The 21,551-nt window shown below is 39.1% G+C and overlaps 1 protein-coding gene across 1 annotated transcript in view; it reads left to right on the plus strand.

Moving 5' to 3' along the window:
• LOC126263225 (arrestin domain-containing protein 1-like) overlaps window positions 1-21,551 on the plus strand; it is a 118,800-nt gene that overhangs the window by 88,115 nt on the left and 9,134 nt on the right. The window lies entirely within an intron of this gene.

Consider the following 21,551-nt stretch of genomic DNA (forward strand, 5'->3'; position numbering starts at 1 on the left):
GGAAAAAAGGCAGAACATTTACAATTAAAAGAAACTGAACTGTAATCTGTGTGTTAGTAAGGGAACTCTGTACTTTATGTTTGCACAGTTTGTTTTTTATGTTTGTATATTTCTTTAAGGACTTGCATGGGACAGTTGCCTGTTTTTATCTTTTAAAGCATTTCTATGCCTACATTTGTATTATGTGCGTACGTGTTCACACTGGTTTGTACAGTAAAGTGGGAAATGTATTTTTGGCGGCTTTTGCAAAATTGTTTTGTCACCAAACTGGTTGACATTTGTTGACAGAATGATATATTCCTTGGCAAGGTGAAATGGTTACTAGGCTGTTGTAGGAACTACTTGGCAATGCGACTAGGTACAGTCATGTCCCAATTCAAAAGTAAAGTGCGTTGTTACCTCGCAGTATGAGCATGAAAAGCGATTACGGAAACCTGATGCGGAATATACTTTCTTGGGAAGCCTTGACAACTTCCTGTTAATGTCATTAATTTTACTGACAGAATTAAAAAGATGTAATAGTGCCAACAGAGTAGGCCCTGGAAGGTGCAAGCAAATGTTTACAGGCAAAAGTTAACTAAGTCAGTGGCGTGCAAATTACAAAAGGAGGGTTGCAATGCCAACCGATTTCGATATATATTTTCAGTTCCATCTGTTGTAGTACCTCTACTATAGTACTCAGCACACATTTTTATAGCATGATACATGGTCTTTCATTCACATCTTCTAATGTCACAACCATAAAATCTAATATAACAGGGGCAAAATTGAACTGACAGTTGGTCTAGTGCAGTCAGACTTTAGCTAGTAGCCCCCCCCCCCCCCCAAACACACACACACACACACACACACACACACACACACACACACACACACACACACACTGTCTGTTACAATCCCCCCCCTGGTCCCCCGCATTACCACACCAGCTATAACTCTCAATTAAACTGTGAAGTGAAAGACTTTTCTTGGAACACTTATTTTTAAAATTATGATAGATAATCATATTTAGTTTGTGTGTGTGTGGGGGGGGGGGGGGTGACGGGGGTCGTTAATAATGAACAAGAAAGGAATTTATGGTGCACCAAAAATGGTACACACAACTCCTTCTCAAATAGAAAAGCTAACTATCCATATTGAGGGTAGACACTTGTTACAAAACATACTTCCTCAGCATTACTCTTCTCCATTGTGCCATTTGCTTGACCTGCATGCTGCGACCCCATTTAAAGTCAAACAAGTTCAGATGCGTGCAGTATACTTACTGTTCATAAATCACATGATTGCTGCACTCCTCACTTCAGAAATGGCAGCAGTTGGAAGACTTCACACTGTTAATCCTTTGTATCTAACCTCTCTAATAATAATAATAATAATAAATAATAATACTGTATACAGCACTAAAGCAGCCCTTATGTAATTACTTCTGTGTCATACCATCAATTAATTCATTTATCTGTTTCGAAGTGAGTAATGAAGCAATTTATGGACTACTGCAGGTACTATCTACAACTTGGAGAAGACATTTGCTTGAGATATTTATTATTTTTTATGTATATGTCTCACTTTTATCATCAGCAATGTACGGGACATATGTGTGTAGTAAGTGGACTATGTGAGGAACCTATAACCTCCATCGCATTTATGTTACTAATTGAGAAAAAATAATTATTGATGACTTATAAAAACAGTATTAGAGTCTTACAAAATTGTGATAATAGTAATGATCTTTTGAAAATAATTTAGTTTCATGACTGAAACAAAATTGAATGATTTAGTTTTTAACTCTCAGAAAATTTCATTTACCCCTGAGGGGATAATCACCCCCGGGTTGGGAACCACTGGTCTGGTGTTCAATGTTTTCAGCTAGTTACCACAGAGGTCCTAGGTTTGATTCCTGACAATTGCTTCAAATTTTTTGTGATGTAAAGGTCTGGAAGGAGGGCTACCGAGTTTAAAGCGATTCACATATCTGCCACAAAGCAGAACAAATAAAATGCATGCAATAAACATTTAATTGATGACATAGATAGATGTATTATTAGCTAGCAAATTTGTACTATATTTTGTAGAAGCGGATGAAAAAAAAAATTAAAAATACATAGAGATGAGGAAAGTCGAATTTTTGGCAGTAAGTAAGAAGTGCCAACCTTCTCGTCTTTCTTCCACTGATATAATTTTACAAGAATACTTACCTACTACTGCCATATAGTGTAGACCTAAACCCTTCACAACTGTTCTAGAATAATATCCAAAGCCATAATATATCATCAAGCATTTCACTCTTTAATGCTAAAGAGTAATGGCAGGTGCTTTCGCTGCTATGAATAAAGCCTGTCGATGTAATGCTGCTTCAGTGACTTACACATAAATTATGCTGCTTTTATGTTCCAGTGCTCTTCATTTGCCATCATAAGGCTGCATGAGCCTCCTTCTAGACCAGTGCGCCGCAAAAAATTGAAGTGTTCGTCAGAAATCAAGCCCAGGGCGTTGCTGATATGAACCAAAATCACTACCCACTAGCTAGCCCATGAGGCTAGTATGCTTTTGTTGCTTTACACTGGCTTTTAATATGTGATATTAGAAGACTTGAAGTGCTGTGTATCACACCAAAAAATGTGTGATGACTGCTGGAGGAAGGCTACTTTGATGGGCAAGGAAATTGAAAATATAATAAACTTGGATGTCACAGATTTGCCAAATTGGACCCAAAATTTGGGAAGCCCAGCCCTGCCTGTCACAAGGCAGCACAAAGTGGGGAGTGATAAGAGAGCAACACCTCTTTAAAAAAAACCTTGGCCCAACTTGCCTGGCTGCTAGTACCTTGTGAGGGCCCCTACCAAAGTTTACAGGTGAAGATGGTGAACAGTTTTGAAGGCAGAAGAGGTCTAAATTCCACCAGTGGATAAAGCGGAGGAACTGTCTTCATCCAGCAGTGTCTGTACCTCAGTGAGGCAGCTGCGAAAAGCATCTGTTCTCCAGAGGAGCAGCCTGTCTGTGATACTTGGCAGCAAGTACAAAAAGCCTGCAATGACAGGTGGAACAATGCATCGGCTGGAGCCTATTTTAGTCACACCAAATGAGTGTGTCTGTTCAAAAACGGTATGAATGATAGGGAATACCCCAGAAGCAATGTGCGCTCCCATCACCCAGAAAACATGAGAAATGGACTGGTACATGGATATTGCATGTATCCAAGAAACGAACAGGAAAGGAGCAGAGGCCCGGGAGATTGGCAGTGGATACAAACTGTGCTATAATGACACAAACAGCACTCGTAATGGCGTAGGTGTTGTGACTAATGATAAGTGTCAGGACAGTGTCACAAATGTATACCAAATCTGTTATCAACTCATAAGTGTAAAAATCGAGTCTGGGACATCAACATTTTGAATTGTGTCCCGCTATGTGCTCCTTCCTGGATGCCCTGATGAATAGAAGGATGAATTTTGGACTCAGATACCCATCTATGCACTATTGACCCTGAAGAATATCTAATAATAAGAGGCAACCTTAATGGTCTTGTAGGATCAATAAGAAATGGGTGTGACCAATGTCATGGTGGAAATGGATAATGTGGTGTCAATGATGATGGGACACAGATTCTGGATTTTGTGGTGACCAACACATTCTTTCCTCCCCCCATGAACCATGGACCTTGCCGTTGGTGAGGAGGCTTGTGTGCCTCAGTAATACAGATGGCCGCACCATAGGTGCAACCACAACGGAGGGCTATCTGTTGAGAGGCCAGACAAACGTGTGGTTCCTGAAGAGGGGCAGCAGCCTTTTCAGTAGTTGCAGGGGCAGCAGTCTGGATGATTGACTGATCTGGCCTTGCAACACTAACCAAAATGGCCTTGCTGTGCTGGTACTGCGAACGGCTGAAAGCAAGGGGAAACTACAGCCATAATTTTCCCGCGCCGGCCGCGGTGGTCTAGCGGTTCTGGCGCTGCAGTCCGGAACCGCGGGACTGCTACGGTCGCAGGTTCGAATCCTGCCTCGGGCATGGGTGTGTGTGATGTCATTAGGTTAGTTAGGTTTAAGTAGTTCTAAGTTCTAGGGGACTTATGACCTAAGATGTTGAGTCCCATAGTGCTCAGAGCCATTTACCATTTACCATTTTTTCCCGAGGGCAAGCAGCTTTACTGTATGGTTAAATGATAATGGCGTCCTCTTGGGTAAAATATTCCTGAGGTAAAATAGCCCCCATTCAGATCTCCGGGCAGGGACTACTCAAGAGGATGTCATATCAGGAGATGGATTGGAGCATGGAATGTCAGATCCCTTAATCAGGCAGGTAGATTAGAAAATTTAAAAAGGGAAATGGATAGGTTAAAGTTAGATATAGTGGGAATTAGTGAAGTTCGGTGGCAGGAGGAACAAGACTTTTGGTCAGGTGATTACAGGGTTATAAATACAAAATCAAATAGGAGTAATGCAGGAGTAGGTTTAATAATGAATAAAAAAAAATAGGAGTGCGGGTAAGCTACTACAAACAGCAAAGTGAACACATTATTGTGGCCAAAATAGACACGAAGCCCTTGCCTAATACAGTAGTACAAGTTTCTATGCCAACTAGCTCTGCAGATGATGAAGAAATTGATGAAATGTATGATGAGATAAAAGAAATTATTCAGATAGTGAAGGGAGACGAAAATTTAATAGTCATGGGTGACGGGAATCCGAGAGTAGGAAAAGGGAGAGAAGGAAACATAGTAGGTGAATATGGATTGGGGGTAAGAAATGAAAGAGGAAGCCACCTGGTAGAATTTTGCACAGAGCATAACTTAATCATAGCCAACACTTGGTTCAAGAATCATAAAAGAAGGTTGTATACATGGAAGAATCCTGGAGATACTAGAAGGTATCAGATAGATTATATAATGGCAAGACAGAGATTTAGGCACCAGGTTTTAAATTGTAAGACATTTCCAGGGGCAGATGTGGACTCTGACCACAATCTATTGGTTACGAACTGTAGATTAAAACTGAAGAAACTGGGGTGGGAATTTAAGGAGATGGGACCTGGATAAACTGACTAAACCAGAGGTTGTAGAGAGTTTCAGGTAGAGCATAAGGGAACAATTGGCAGGAGTGGGGGAAAGAAATACAGTAGAAGAAGAATGGGTAGCTCTGAGGGATGAAGTAGTGAAGGCAGCAGACGATCAAGTAGGTAAAAAGACGAGGGCTAGTAGAAATCCTTGGGTAACAGAAGAAATATTGAATTTAATTGATGAAAGGAGAAAATATAAAAATGCAGTAAATGAAGCAGGCAAAAAGGAATACAAACGTCTCACAAATGAGATCAACAGGAAGTGCAAAATGGCAAAGTAGGGATGGCTAGAGGACAAATGTAAGGATGTAGAGGCTTATCTCACTAGGGGTAAGATAGATACTGCCTACAGGAAAATTAAAGAGACCTTTGGAGAAAAGAGAACCACTTGTATGAATATCAAGTGTAAAGTGAAAATGGCTTGTCTGTTGTAACAACATATGTACCATAATTACGGTTAGGTATAACTCCAACTGCAAAAGTGCGATAAGAAATAATGTCTCTCTCATTGTATCTTACTTTTGTTGGTTGCAAGATTCAATTTTCTTGTACCACAACAGAAGTTGTCAGTGGCAATTCATGGTTAACAATTGCTGTTTTGAGAGGTACTGAGAAACCTCTTGAAGGATTGGAAGCCTACAATGAGAGAGACATTATTTCTTATCGCACTTTTGCAGTTGGAGTTATACCTAACCGTAAGCAAAGAAGGGAAAGCAGAAAGGTGGAAGGAGTATATAGAGGGTCTATACAAGGACGATGTACTTGAGGACAATATTATGGAATAGGAAAAGGATGTAGATGAAGATGAAATGGGAGATACGATACTGTGTGAAGAGTTTGACAGAGCACTGAAAGACCTGAGTCACAACAAAGCTCCGGGAGTAGACAACATTCCATTAGAACTACTGACGGCCTTGGGAGAGCCAGTCCTGACAAAACTCTACCATCTGGTGAGCAAGATGTATGAGACAGGCGAAATACCCTCAGACTTCAAGAAGAATATAATAATTCCAATCCCAAAGAAAGCACGTGTTGACAGATGTGAAAATTACCAAACTATCAGTTTAATAAGTCGCAGCTGCAAAATACTAACACGAATTCTTTACAGACGAATGGAAAAACTGGTAGAAGTCGACCTCGGGGAAGATCAGTTTGGATTGCGTAGAAATATTGGAACACATTAGGCAATACTGCCCTTATGACTCGTCTTAAAAGAAAGATTAAGGAAAGGCAAACTTACATTTCTAGCATTTATAGACTTAGAGATAGCTTTTGACAATGTTGACTGGAATACTCTCTTTCACGTTCTAAAGGTGACAGGGGTAAAATACAGGGAGCTAAAGACTATTTACAATTTTTACAGAAACCAGATGGGAGTTGTAAGAGCCAAGGGGTATGAAAGGGAAGCTGTGGTTGGGAAGGGAGTTAGACAGGGTTGTAGCCTCTCCCCGATGTTATTCAATCTGTATATTGAGCAAGCAGTAAAGGAAACAAAAGAAAAATTCAGAGTAGGTATTAAAATCCATGGACAAGAAATAAAAACTTTGAGGTTTGCCGATGACGTAATTTCGTCGAAATTACAATGGACTTGGAAGAGCAGTTGAACAGAATGGACAGTGTCTTGAAACGAGGATATAAGATGAACATCAACAAAAGCAAAATGAGGATAATGGATTGTAGTCGAATTAAGTCGGGTGATGCTGAGGGAATTAGATTAGGAAATGAGACACTTAAAGTAGTAAAGGAGTTTTGCTATTTGGGGAGCAAAATAACTGATGATGGTCGAAGTAGAGAAGATATAAAATGTAGACTGGCAATGGCAAGGAAAGTGTTTCTGAAGAAGAGAAATTTGTTAACATTGAGTATAGATTTAAGTGTCAGGAAGTCGTTTCTGAAAGTATTTGTATGGAGTGTACCCATGGATGGAAGTGAAACATGGACGATAAATTGTTTGGACAAGAAGAGAATAGAAGCTTTCGAAATGTGGTGCTACAGAAGAATGCTGAAGATTAGATGGGTAGATCACATACCTAATGAGGAGGTATTGAATAGAATTGGGGAGAAGAGGAGTTTGCGGAACAACTTGACAAGAAGAAGGGACCGGTTGGTAGGACATGTTCTGAGGCATCAAGGGATCACAAATTTAGCATTGGAGGGCAGCGTGGATGGTAAAAATCGTAGAGGGAGACCAAGTGATGATGAATACACTAAGCAGATTCAGGAGGATGTATGTTGCAGTAAGTACTGGGAGATGAAGAAGCTTGTGCAGGATAGGGTAGCATGGAGAGCTGCATCAAACCAGTCTCAGGACTGAAGACCGCAACAACAACACATTCTTGAAGAAGATGCAATCTGAAGCTGGTAACTGATGTAAAAGTCAACCCCTCAGAATCAGGTGGTCCCCCAGCATCTGCATCTTGTCATGGTCCTCAAGTTGAATATCCAAAACCAAAATCGTCCCCAGATCATTGGAGTGCAGAGAATCAAATTGTGGCATATGTCAGAATGCAAAGCTCAACTCACCACTGCTCTTAAGGCTATCAACTTAGACACATGCCAGCCAGTATCAGGCATATGGGACAGCATTACCAGCCAAGCCCACTGTGCTGCGAATAACATTCTTGGCAGGATAAAACTAGGAAAAGGAGCAATCAATAAAGAAGTCTAGTGGTGGAATGAAGACGTACAGATGGCTTTGAGGGAGAAGAAAAGGGCTTTTCAAAGTATGTTCCAGTCCCAGACCCTACAGGACGCAAAAATTGGTGGCCAAGAGAGCATTTGCAACAGCCAAATCTTCTTATTACTACCATACATATGATGAACTAGACACACTTGAAGGAGTAAATAAAATTTATTGCCTCGCCAAAGCTCGCCACTGAACCACCCAGGACATTGGTCACGTCAGACACATAAGGAACAATGACAATCGACTCCTTCGAGACCCTTCAACATTCTCCACAGATGGAGTGATTACTTCTCCAAAATCAGCACTGAGGAATTTGACCCTGAGTGCTGATTCAGTTGCTGGACCTGTACTACCAATTACCATCCAAGAGGTCAAGGGAGTGGTCAAGAAGATGAAGAATGGGAAGCCTACTGGCACTGATGACATCCCAGCCGAAGTATGAAGATCCTTGGCCATGCAGGTGCCACAGTTCTCACTACCCTCTTCAGCAGAATCAGTGATGAGGATATAGTCCCAGCAGTCTGGACAACTAGTGGCACACTGCCAGTCAGGAAGAGAAAAGGTGATGTGACAGAATGCTAGCAGTATTGGCCAGTTCAACTGCTTTGTCACACTATGAAGATCTTTGAGCGGGTTATGGACACCAGACTCAGCACAGTTGTTTCTATTACCCCAAATAATCTGTGTGTACCAAAGGAAGTGGAACCACAGATGCCATTCATGCCACTTAGTTACTTAATGAGAAATGCCTTGAGAAGAAGAAGGATATTAATATGTCATTCCTAGATCTGGAAAAGGCCTTCGGCCGTGTCCCACAACAACTTATTTGGCATGCATTACAATCTTACAGTGTCCCTGAAGCCTTCATCAGATGTGTCCAACTGCTTTGCCTTCACCTGTGTCCCACATCAGCTTATTTGGCAAGCATTATGGTCTCTCAATATCCCTGAAGCCTGTGTCCGATAGGTCCAACTGCTGTATCAAAATGTCTCCAGCAATCTCTGATGTGCAGAGGAACATCATCCCCTTTTACTATCAATGTCAGAATATCCCAAGGTTCAGCACTGTCACCTCTACTTTTTACCCTCTGTATGGACACTGTGATGTGTCCTGCAGTCACCCCACCCTTGGTCATTCCTATATGACAATGTCTTACTGGCTAGCAAACACCGTAAGGACCTCCAGGAACAGACACAGCAGTGGAATCAATGACTTGGTAAATTTGGCCTCCAACTGAATATCAAGAAGACAGAATACATTGAGTGTGATATTCAAACCAATGGGACCATCAAAGTCACTAGAGAAGACCTGAAGAAAGTGGAGCATTTCAAATATCTTGGTTCATTCATGTGCAGTGATGGTGAAAGTCTATTGGATGTCTGTGCCCGTGTTAACGCAGCTTGGATAAATGGTGCCAGGTGGCCAGCGTCCTGTGTGACTGCCATATGCCTTAAGTCAAAGGTACAGAGGATCAGCTAGTGATTGTGGGTGGAGCAGGGAATAGTCTCGATAGGGAAGGGAAACATGATATAGGTGGTGACGTGGTAAAGATAGCTACTCAAACTGGTGGCACTAATGTACATTTTGTGCAACTGTTTCAGCATCATGATCGGCCCCATGTGAATGCGGCTGTTAGGCATGTTAACTTGGGGCTGGAGAAGGTACTGATGGCAGAGAGCATGGGTAACATTGCAGTGATGCCAGTTGAGTCTATCAGTAGATTAGGTTTCACTAGGCATGGCCTGAACCTCAGTAGGTATGGAAAGGGACGGCTGGCAAAGCTTACAGGTGACAGTTTAGTGGGTGGTGGTGGGATCACTCATGGAAAAATTTCTGTAGTACTTGATGTTAGAGCTGCAACTTTTTTAGATTGAAGTCAGCTGATAGGTATACCTGCTTAAAGAAAGTTCCTCTAACCAAGGAATCACCACCAGAGGTGGTCAGGTATCCAAGTAGAGAAGGAATTAGCATATTTCATCAAAATATAAGAGGTATTAGAGATAAAGTTAGTGAACTGCTTGTAGATTTTGACTGTGACAGGGTGTATATGAACCTGGACAACCAGGACATCTGGGAAAAACACGGGAATTTTTTCATCTGGGAGAAAACTGGGAAAAACCTGGGAATTTTTTAGAATTCCAGGAATTTTTCATTGTTCTTAGTTTCAGTTAAATTTTTGTAATTTTGACTGGTAAGAAACAATATTCTAACGAAGTACATTACTATATCCCGCTACTGTAGAATAATACTGCAGCAATGAAACATGAACAATGAGAGAAAAAAACGAAAATAAAACTTAAATTACAAAGGAAATGCACCACATATAAAAACAAAACACAGTGCTCACACAAGCATCTGCCAACAGGAAAATGTGTTAAAGGCTTTAGGAAGACTATGCAATGCTTCATAACAATAAATTGCCTCTGATGAGTGTGACAGCACAACTGTTTACATTAGGCTACAGAAATTTGGCTACTGGCTGTGTAAGCAGTCACAGCAAGCAGCTAGATTCTACTAGGAAAAATTTTACTGGCACACCCAAGTTGCCAGATCCACACATGTACAGCAGGCCTGGATCTAGGAGGGGGAGGGGGGGGGGGGTCATCAAATTCATATTCTTGAGGGAAAAAAATCTTCTTTCGCAAAGTGCCTAGCATCCAGCGCACGTTGGTCTATCAATTATTTATATGATTTTGAAACTCATCCCTGTAGGTTTTTGAATACATTCTAAGTTGATTTGTAAATAGTGTACGTGATTTATCTGTCAGGGGAATCCTCGTCACATTTAGAAATAAACTTTCCTGCAGACAAAATGGGCTATATGAGCTGAGCGGTGTAAAGCCTAATGGGAGAATGCCAGTTGCTGTCTCATAATGTAGTTGATTAGGTTTACTGATGATCAGTGTTGTTGTAATTACTAGTGAAATCCATAGATTCAGACTACCAGAGTGGAAATAAACGACTAACAGGAATAACAGGTAAGAAAGACTATGTATTATCTTCTCAGTGTATCCAAGAAAATGAAGTTTTGACGAAGTTTTTGGCCAGATCGCTGTTCTAGTAAGAGCCTGTTGTACAGTCCCGGGCTAGCAGCCGCTTAAGTTCTATTCTGGAAGTAGCGCGGAAAATGCGTTGTATGAACAGTAACAACGCCTAGCCAGAGAGTAATCTCGGGATAACAAAACCGGTGATTCTGCAGGGTTAGTGAAGTTAACCGGCAAATAAGTTTTGACAATGGCAGGAATAGTTATAGAATTAGTGATGACAAGATCGTTTATTAGAACGAGAAAGGAGAAGAAACGGCAACATCACACAAATTATCGAAGAATATGACGATTCCAAATTTATACAAAAATTTCGTACGACTGCTTTTCAATCTCATGCTTGAGAAACTGGAGCTTATGAATGAAATGTGAAACTGTTTCCTAACATAAAGCGTTTTGCTTGTAGTAGGCCTAATAGGCATTTAATACTGGTACTTTGTGAATTATATTCTGTCATGTTATAAAAATGACCATAAGTGCCAAAACAGCCTCGTTTATTTGGTGTGTGTTACAATTTCTGCAATCTTAGAAAGGCCTATTTTGTTTTATCTAGCAGACAGCGACAAAATAGATGTAATTAGCTCTAGAAACCGCACCAGTCGTGGGTACTATTCGTATTAACAGCTTTTTCAGTATTGGGCAATATATTTCGATTTTTCATGTAGCAAAATGTTTGAGGAACTTTCTTCCGCACAAAGGAAAGCATGCCATGTAAAGCTGTAGCAAGATTAGAAAGAAAAAAATGCTAAGATCTAGGATTGAAGAAAAGTGTACTGTCTTGCTCGTATCCTATATTTAATTTTATGTCACACAAAACAACAAACTATTAGCTAATAGGCAATAAAGAGTGCAAATTTTCTGAAGAGCTCTTGTTCTCCCCATCTAGTATCAATTGTGAGCTTTTTTCAGAGGAACAGGATGTCAAACTGGCCGACTGGTAGCAGGAGAGGCACCACAGGACATTTTAATTTCCACTGTCCTGAATATAGTTTGATGGTATCCATTACAAAATACACATGTTTCAACACCACAGAGTGAAATACAGTGATATGCGATAGAAGAATGCTGTGTGAAAATTATTCTCTCTCTCTCTCTCTCTCTCTCTCTCTCTCTCTCTCTCTCTCTCTCTCTCTTTCCCTTTTTACCGCCTTGTCTCAAATGCTCAAGGGGGGGGGGGGGGGGGGGGGTCAGAAATATTGTACATCTGGGGCTGAGGCACAGAGCAGTCTTGAGTTATAATGGGGAAGTGGGTAGTCTCAACGTGACCCGCGTTTACATTTACTGATTTTGTTGTTTCCTCTTTGTTTACTCCCACGTCAAATGAAATCAAAACGTATTTCTGTGGCTGGGAACTATAAAGTGAATTAAAATACATTCACATAATGCAGAAGTCTAAAATATGTTATTAGTTTCAGATATTTTTTTTATTTCCTCCCTTCTGACAGTCAAGCATTAATCACCTTGCAGAACATTGAAGTTGTGTTTGTCGGTTTGCTAAGGAAATTTGGCTTTGTAAATCATTTCCACTGATGCAGTCAATGTATTTGAAATGAAGTGTTTAATTCAACACTAGTAGCTAGTTTAACTGTTCACTGCATTTCAAGTGCACGTTTTAATCTTCTGTCACGTATGACATTATGCCATAATAAAGAACCAAACATGAGATAATACAGTATTGGTACTACAAGAAAATTAACATCCCAAAAACCACACTGAAAAGCTTAATATCAGTTCGAGACCTACTTCATTGGGAATCCTCCATCCTGGAGGACCTCCTCACTACGGATCAGTTGGAATGAAAGTAAATCTAATCTAAATCTAATCTGGACATACGAATGTACACTTTAAGTATACACTTTATATGTGCACATTTTAGTATGGTTCACGAAATTCCAATGCTGTTATAGTATCCTCTGATGTCTTGTTTCTTTAATGACAAAAGGTAAGATCTTTTAATGTTTTACACCTACAGGCATACACGCCTCCTACATGATTGTAGCTGTGCAAGCGCGGTGGCGCCTGTTATCTGGTGCTGAAACGAAACTATTTATAACAGATTGCGGGAAAATATTGCGAATGGTGGTTTGAAAAGTGTTACTTTCAAAGTAAACTTCCTTTTACACAAGTTGAACTATGTGCGAGAATGAATGATGATTTTTTTAAATCACAGAGTGTTTGACTCTCATTTAAAAATCAACTCTTTGATGACATACCACTTAGAAAAATTTTGAGCCCAGAAGATCAGACATCTATATCATTATTAAAAATTTTACTGGCACATTTGTGTGATATATCTTGAAGTGTAATAAGCGCAAAAAAGATCAACATTATGTGTGAAAGCTTAGCTTCTCTTGCAGCGTATTCTCCTTAGAGACCAATATCATATGTGAAAGCATTGCTTTTCTTGTAGCAACTCTATGTATATTAATTTAAAACATTAACTTTTCTGTTTGTGTGTTTGTGCTACTTAACAGTGATGTTGCTATTGGCTGACTACATCACGTGTCATATGCCCTGAATATCCACTGTCATCGGCTAGTGAGATCATGTGACATGAGCTGTGACTCGATTTCAATGCTTCGGAAAGTAACATGTGGTGTTTGGTGGAATTCGAATTTATACTTTCATGATACGAAAATATGCAGCATACATTTTGCTACAAATCAAAGATCTTTCCAAAACATGTTTTTTTCCCCTGAGTTTCGTTTTCTAAAGTGCCGGGAAAAACCATAACTATTGAAAGGATTGATAAGTTGTACAGTTCCGAGGGAAAATATACTGTCACTTAACACGGAAAAAGCATGCTTTCACCCGGGAGAAAGCATATTTTTAACTGAGAAATTTGGGAAAAATTCAGAATTTTTTTTATCCTGCTCTGACATTATTGGTATATTGGAGCACCACTTAAATAATTTTACAATTCAGAGGCTTCCTTTACCCGGATACAGATTAGCTGGCTGTTTTTCAAGGAGTTCCTAGTGAAGTGAGGGAGTGGCGATGTACATAAATAACAGTATTCAGTTTGAGTCCATAGATGTATCAGAGCACTAGACTGAACAGATACTGGTGTGATTTGTTAGATATGCTGTTGCCATTTCAGTACCTTTCCCTTATCAGAAATCGAACTCGATATTGGAAAGGAGATTGTATTTATTTAAATGGTTAATAAGTGTATCTTTTACCACAGTATCTATTAGGTTCCAAAGCAAGAGAAGAGTGAGAATGGCCTATAATTTTTTACATTTTCAGTGTCACATTTTGAATGGTTGAGCTTTAATGTCAGCTAATGGTGATGTTAGGCTCTCTATACAGACCTTAATCAGACAAGCTTGTACTTTATCTTAACCTGTTGAATTTTTTTTTTTTTTTTTTTTTTTTTTTTTTTTTTTTTTTTAGTTCGCAAATAGCTTTATAGACTTCCTCCTTTGTTGTTGACAGGATGAATAAAGAAATACAGTAACCTCATTGAATGTGGAACACATTTGTTTAGCTTTTTGACATAAAGGGCTATTTGAATTTTTTCTTGTAAAATTGTTTCCATACTGCTAAAGTAGTCATTTATACAGTTTGCCAAATCTTTTGTATCTTTTATTAGAGTCCCTTTGTTTTTTTTTTTTATTTTTGATTTATTCATCTTTCTGTACCTGTTTTCTGCTTTACAGTCTTCCTTACTGCTTTGTGTTTGTTTTCAGCAGTATCAGTTTGGAATTATGAGCTTTCTTTGCTGCAACCACAACTTTCCTGTATGCTTGCCTATACTGTTTATAAAAGTGTGAGAAGGTTGGATTAGATTGGCTGTTTTTAATGGAACTTAGGTACTTCAGTGTTTGAGAGACGATTTCTTGATGCATTTTGTCACCCATTTGTTTTGTTCCACTTTAGGCAATGGACATAATACTTTAGGAAAAATGTCTTCAAGTTTTAGTTTGAACAGAGTCATGAAATTCTTGAACTTTTCATTTGTATCTACTTCTTTGTATATTGTTTCCCTTGTATGAGCTGCTATTAATTTGATAAACTCATGCCTTTTTGGTTTAGATGATACAAGTATAGCTATCACACCCGACAGACAAGAATTAACTGGTGAAATTGTAAACGATGTTTTTCAGAAAATCATTAAGTGGTTCTCTGCAAATGGGCTCTCATTAAACTTTGACAAAACACAGTATATACAGTTCCACACAGTAAATGGAATGACCCCATTAATAAATATAGACTTCGATCAGAAATCAGTAGCTAAGGTAGAATATTCAAAATTTCTAGGTGTATGCATTGATGAGGGGTTGAACTGGAAAAAACACACTGAGGATCTGCTGAAATGTTTGAGTTCAGCTACTTATGCTGTTAGGGTCATTACAAATTTTGCCGATATACATCTGAGTAAATTAGCTTACCACGCCTATTTTCATTCTCTGCTTTCGTATGCCATCATATTCTGGGGTAACTCATCATTGAGTAAAAGAGTGTTCATTGCACAAAAGAGTGTAATCAGAATAATTGCTGGAGCTCATCCAAGATCATCCTGCAGACACTTATTTAAAGAGCTAGAAAGCTTCACTGTAGCCTCACAATATATATATATTCACTTATGAAATTTGTTATTAACAATCCGAACGAATTCAAAAGTAATAGCAGTGTACATGGCTACAACACTAGGAGAAAGGATGATCTTCACTACTCAAAGTTAAATCTAACTTTGACTCAGAAGGGGGTAAATTATGCTGCCACAAAAGTCTTTGGTCACTTACCTAATAGCATCAAAAGTCTGGCAGATAGCCATATAGCATTTAAAAGGAAATTAAAAGAATTTCTTAATGGCAACTCCTTCTACTCATTAGATGAATTTTTTGATATAGTAAGTGGGTTATTTCCCAACCTCCAAAAAAAAATTAAAAAACGTATTGAGTGTCATGTAATATTTTGTCTAAAGTAATATCTTGTGTAGACACCTTTTATTAACCTGACACATTCCACATCATTAGTAAGTGTCGTATTTATGATCTATGGAAGAAGTACTAATCTAATCTAATCTCTAGAAAATATATATATATATATATATATATATATATATATATATATATATATATATATATAAGCATTTTTTTATACTACAGACACTTCCATATTTGTAATTTGGCTGAAGTGGTTAGATAGTCCTAGATCTACTACATCCACATCACTTTTCTTTATCTAAATCTGTTAATACATGATCAGTAGCTGTCATTGACAGGTCTGATAATGTTGTTGCATTATGAACCATTGAAACTTTGAGTGATGCTTAAGAAAAAAATTGGAGGATTCCAGTAAAGTGTTCCACTTCTCTTTCTGTTTGCATTGACAGAATTTCTTCCATGTGTCCGCCACCAGGTAGTTGTACCTGACCCATTTCATTACAGTTTGTGTTTTTTTTTTCCATCCTCCAGGCATCATCTTCAAGACTGGCAAATTCCATAACGACCAGACTGTGCTCACACCCCAGCTCATAGTGTACCATGGTTGCCAATTGGTGTCCAAGGTTTTTGCTACACGAATGTCTAGAATGTCTGGATTTTTGTTTACATTTGTGAGAATATGGGTACGCTTGTCAGGTGCGATGACACTAAGAGTGGCAGGCTACTCGATAAGCTGAAACAGCCTCCCACCACTTGTGTTCCCAATGCAGCAGTCTCAGACTCCTATGCTTCGAACTTAGGTCCCTTCCTATAACCACGCAAAGCCTGTACATAGCAGAGCCTTGTTTCAGCAGTGGAAAACAGGGTGGGGGCTAAGCTGAAATGATTTGCCAGAGATTTTGATGTATGTTGATTTCTACATCAGCAGCCTCAATACTCTGTGTGTCTGGTAGATCCAGGTTGTGGTAGGGAGGGTGGCATCCAGGCTGCCATCTTAATGCTTGGTGGGGGAAGCATAGGGAAAGAAGCAGGCCCTGGCACAGTTGCTTTGCTGCTGCCGATGGCCACTCTCATGGCTGCAGGAACAGACCGTGAGGGTTGGCTCACCGTGAGCTTAATTCTGGTGGGGCAGCTGCTGTAGTTAGCTGGCACATTTTGGAGAGTGATGGCACTGAGCTGTGCTGTGAAAGAGGGAACAGGGCCATCAGGTAGCCTTCATTAGCTTGCAGTGCATGAAGTAATCTATTTTGTATAACTATCTGTTCTTCTAGTCACGGTGAAGGGAAAGAAGTGTGCTTTTTGTGGTTTTAAGCAGGTATGTATAGGTCAAATGGTTTGTTTTGTTACCTGACCCCTGTCACTTTGAATTTGCAGAAGAGGAGTTCCATCTTAATTTCTGCAGGATCAGTGTCCCTATGGAGACCTTTCAACTCTAATTTATAGGTCTTTCTTACCATTATTGGTAAGTGTGAAATGGGATTTTCTCTTCAGTGTAATATTTACACAGGTACTTGTAATCAGGGGGAGGGGGTGGGGTTGAAATTATTTTAATTATGTGCCATAACATGGTGTGTTGAGGCTGCCTTTTAAGTGTGGGGAAAATTCTTCAATAATTTTCATCATCCCATTTGGATCGTGGCAAAGCCTAGGTTGTACCTGTATTGCATTGGTTGCAGGAATCCAAAGGCTGGGGCTTTGAGTTCACTCAGTCTGTCATTGGTGGGTTCCAGTTTCAGGCTCTCACTGCCCAGGGGCACTGATTGCTTGTTTGATAGCACCATTAGGTTATCCCTACAGTGTCACGACTACAGTAGACTAAGTGTGGGTATCCGGGTAGAATGACAGGCCCTGGTGTAGGAATTTCTCTACTCTGGGAGGAACAGGGATGATACCCTGTGGCAGTTTCTGTCTGGTACTTGTTGGTAGCAGACCAGATGACTCACAACGAAAAACAGTTCTACTTTCAGAGCCACAACACTGACAGCTGACTGACAGCAGCTGCACCATGAAGTGAAGTTCCTCCACACGACAAATATGCTGCACCATGATGAGTTGCCATGTACTCAATTTCTTCAAACACAACAATTTTTCTGCACCATGATAGATCACAGTTTACTCAGTTGCCAGATCAGAGCGGCGAGAGCCACAGCATCCACCCTGTACAGGCATCTCCCCACAAATCAAGTGTCTGGTAGTGAATATGTTTAACAATCATTTCCTAAATATAGTAGAAAATAGAGTGACAAACAGTTCAAACAAAAAATCACAGCCGTATGGTAAAAAAAGCATCTCTCATAAAAGTCAAGCATATGAATGTATCAACAACTTCTCCATCTGAAATTAAGAAAATTATTTATTTTTCTCAAAAATAAAAGGTCATCTGGATTTGATGGTTTTCCAATAGATTACTAACAATTTGCTCCCAGGTATGTAATGCATCACTAACTCAAGTATTTTTCCAGAGAAATTGAAATGTGCCCTTGTTAAATTCTCTATAAGGGAGATGATAGAAGAGATGTCATTGTCGACATCATTTTCCAAAATTTTTGAGGTGATGTATTCTAGAATACTATTGCACTTGAGCAAAAATAATATCCTCAATAAATCACAGTTTGGATTTCAGAAGAGTTGCTGTATTCGGAATGGCATTTACATGTTCACTCATCAAATCTTAAAAGCATTAAATAACGAAATAGTGCAGTTTAGCAGTCACCTAGCTAAACTGGGGTTTTATTGGCATTGATGGGGTAGCCACCTGATGGGTTTCATACCCAATCAAAAGGATGCAGAAAGTTGTACTTAATAATTACACCAAAGTAGCCAGGGGAGATTCTTGTGACTGGTGAGAAATCACGTATGAGATGCCCCAAGGCTGAATCTTTGATCCACTGTTGTTCCTCATATGTGTAAACGATCATCCATCTAATACACAACAAGCAGAATTAGTACTTTTTGCAGGTGATTCTAGTATTGTAATCAATCCAAAAAACATACAGTAGCAAGAGATGAAGTGATAAACATTTTTCTGAAAAGTATCATTGACTGGTTTTCTGCAAATGGTCTCACTCTCACTGTTAAAGAGTCAGCATATTCAGTTCTGCATATCTAAGGGTTTTGGGCCAGTGCTAAATGTAACACGTGATGAGGAAATGATAAATAGGGTGGAAAATTCAAAATTCTTAGATGTCCATACTGACAAGAATTTAAACTGGAAAAAGCACGTTTTGGAACACCTAAACCAACTTAATTGAGTTGTATTTGCACTTAGAGTCAATGAAAGTCTTGGGGAGGGACAATCCATAACTAGACATATTTTGCATATTTTCATTCAAAGTCATGTGGAGTAGTGTTTTGGGATAACCATTTTTAAGAAACAAAGACTTCATTGCTCAAAAATGGGCTGTAAGAATAATAAATGGTCCTTACCCATGATGGTTTGTTTAAGGAATTATGCAGTTTGACTGCTGATTCACAGTGTATTTATTCCTTTCTGAAATTTGTGGTAAATAACCCACTGCAGTACAAAAGGGACAATGATATACATAATTACAATACCAGAAGGAAATATGACATTCATTTCACCATATTAAGGTTGTCTATAGCACAAAAAGAGGTGTCCAATGCTGCAACCAAATTTTTGATCACTTACTCTTTGAGGTAAAATATTTGACAAATGCCAAAGTAAAATTCAAAAACAAGCTGATAAAAGTTTCTCCTTGGCAACTCCTGTTCTGCAGAAGAATTTCTGTTAGTGTGATGTGTAAAAGATGCTGGGTAGGAATTACTAACCCACAAAAGTAAAAGAAATCAGCATGTAGCTGCCATACTTACAAAATAATGTATGATGTGAGTATAAAATGACTCATTTCACATCATTATGATTTATCATGTAAATGAGCCATGGGACATGATACTATGTTAGATTAATGCTTAACTGATAAATCAAGAAGTTGTCAAAAACTTCATGATTTGAATTGTAGTAATTTTGCAAGTAATTATTATTACATTCATGGAATATAAAAGAGTGACTTTTTCATGGCTACAGTAATCAACAAGGAGTCATCAAGACTTTCAATAGAAAAAGCAATAACTGTTGTTCCATAGTAGTTAGTGGCCACTTTTAAATACAGAGGAGATTCTCTGGAAATTTAATGTAATTTGAATGGTCTTGAGAGATGAAGACAACAAAAGCTAAAAATCATAGCTACATACAGAAACTTTGTATGCACTATCAGCATGACAGGTGAATAGCTCGTTTTCTGGCAACAATAGTTCGGGACAGCAGTGACAGAGAGTGCAGTGGGTGTGCTACACCTGTCTCGTGACAATTTGCGTCCAGATGTCAGGGACATCCACTGACAGTTGAGCTCACGTTGCCTCTGCATTGAGCTGCAGATGCGACCTATACGAACTCTAGATTCACTTTATTAAAAACTAGTAGGTTCTAGAAAGAAATTTTCACTCTGCAGCACAGTGTTTGTTGATGTGAAACGTACTGGCAGATTAAAATCATGTGTCAGACCGAAACTTGAACTCAGGATCTTCGCCTTTCATGGGCAAGTGCTCTACTGACCTAGCCACCCAAGCATGACTCACAAGCCATCCTCACAGCTTTGGAAGGTAGAAGGTGAGGTACTGACAACAGTAAAGCTCATTCTGGAAATACCCCCAGGCTGTGGCGAAGCCATGTCTCCCAATATCCTTTCATGCAGGAGAGCTAGTCTTGCAAATTTCGTAGGAGAACTGTGAGGTTTGGAAGGAGTAGACAGTGTACTGGCAGAAGTAAAGCTGTGAGGATGGGTCCTGAGTCATACTTGGGTAGCTAAGTCGGTTGAGCTCTTGCCCCTGAAAGGCAAAGATCCCAAGTTCAAGTCTCAGTCCAGCACACAGTTTACCACGAAGTTTCATACCAGTGAGTTCTGTTTGGATAGGAAACTGTTTATTGTGCAGTGGATCATTAATTTCAGTCTATTCAGTGACTTTGATAGTTGAATCTCAAATTATACAGTGAGCTTGTTAGATGAATTTCAGTTTAGAGAGTAAACTTGGTCAGTGGATTTCCTTAGTATATGACAGATAAAAAGGCATATATCATTCACTCTGAGTACATTTTTAAATAATGTCAATACAACTTCTGTGACTTTTTAATTATTATTTGTAAGGAGATTGATGAGCGTGAATCCTGTAGTGGTCAAAGAAGCAATCGAAAAAATTATACAAATATTGTCACACATAGATAACAGATTTTCTGAAATGGGCAACAGATTATTAAAATGGATGGAAGACTTTGTAGCACAGATGATAAACAACTTGATTTGGGTTCCCAATTATGTGAAGGATGAAAAAATCAGAAAAAGACTGCAGTGAGGACTAAAATACGTTCAACATTTAAGATGATCTTCTAGACATGGTGGAAGAAATTTTAAAATCAAAAGTTGAGCATTTATGTACCAATAAATCAGTACATGATATTCAAGTGAATAGAGTGCAAAGTCACAAATAAGAGTGTTGATATGCTTACAGGATTTAAAAATGAAATGGAACCACAGCTTGGGATATCAGAAGCTAGTACAGGAACCTCTGGTAGTGAAGGAACTGACTAGAATAGAAATTTAGTGAAGGATAAATTACTCTCTTCTGTGAATACTGAACAAGTAAATTAGTGTTCATTCCCTGGTACTGTGGGGACTAAATTTTGTATGGCAATAAGCAGTAGAAGAACAATTGTTAAACAGGAAAAAGAAAAATCTGTTTTATTCAGTTGCAATCCAAAGTAATAATTATCAATGTAATATTACACACAGCCCCACTCCTGTGGTCGAGGTCACTAATGCATGCTTGTGCTTGACCTGAGGATAAGCTACTTTGAACCCTGG

This window comes from Schistocerca nitens, chromosome 6 (genome assembly GCF_023898315.1).
Source record: "Schistocerca nitens isolate TAMUIC-IGC-003100 chromosome 6, iqSchNite1.1, whole genome shotgun sequence".
NCBI classification, from domain to species: domain Eukaryota; kingdom Metazoa; phylum Arthropoda; class Insecta; order Orthoptera; family Acrididae; genus Schistocerca; species Schistocerca nitens.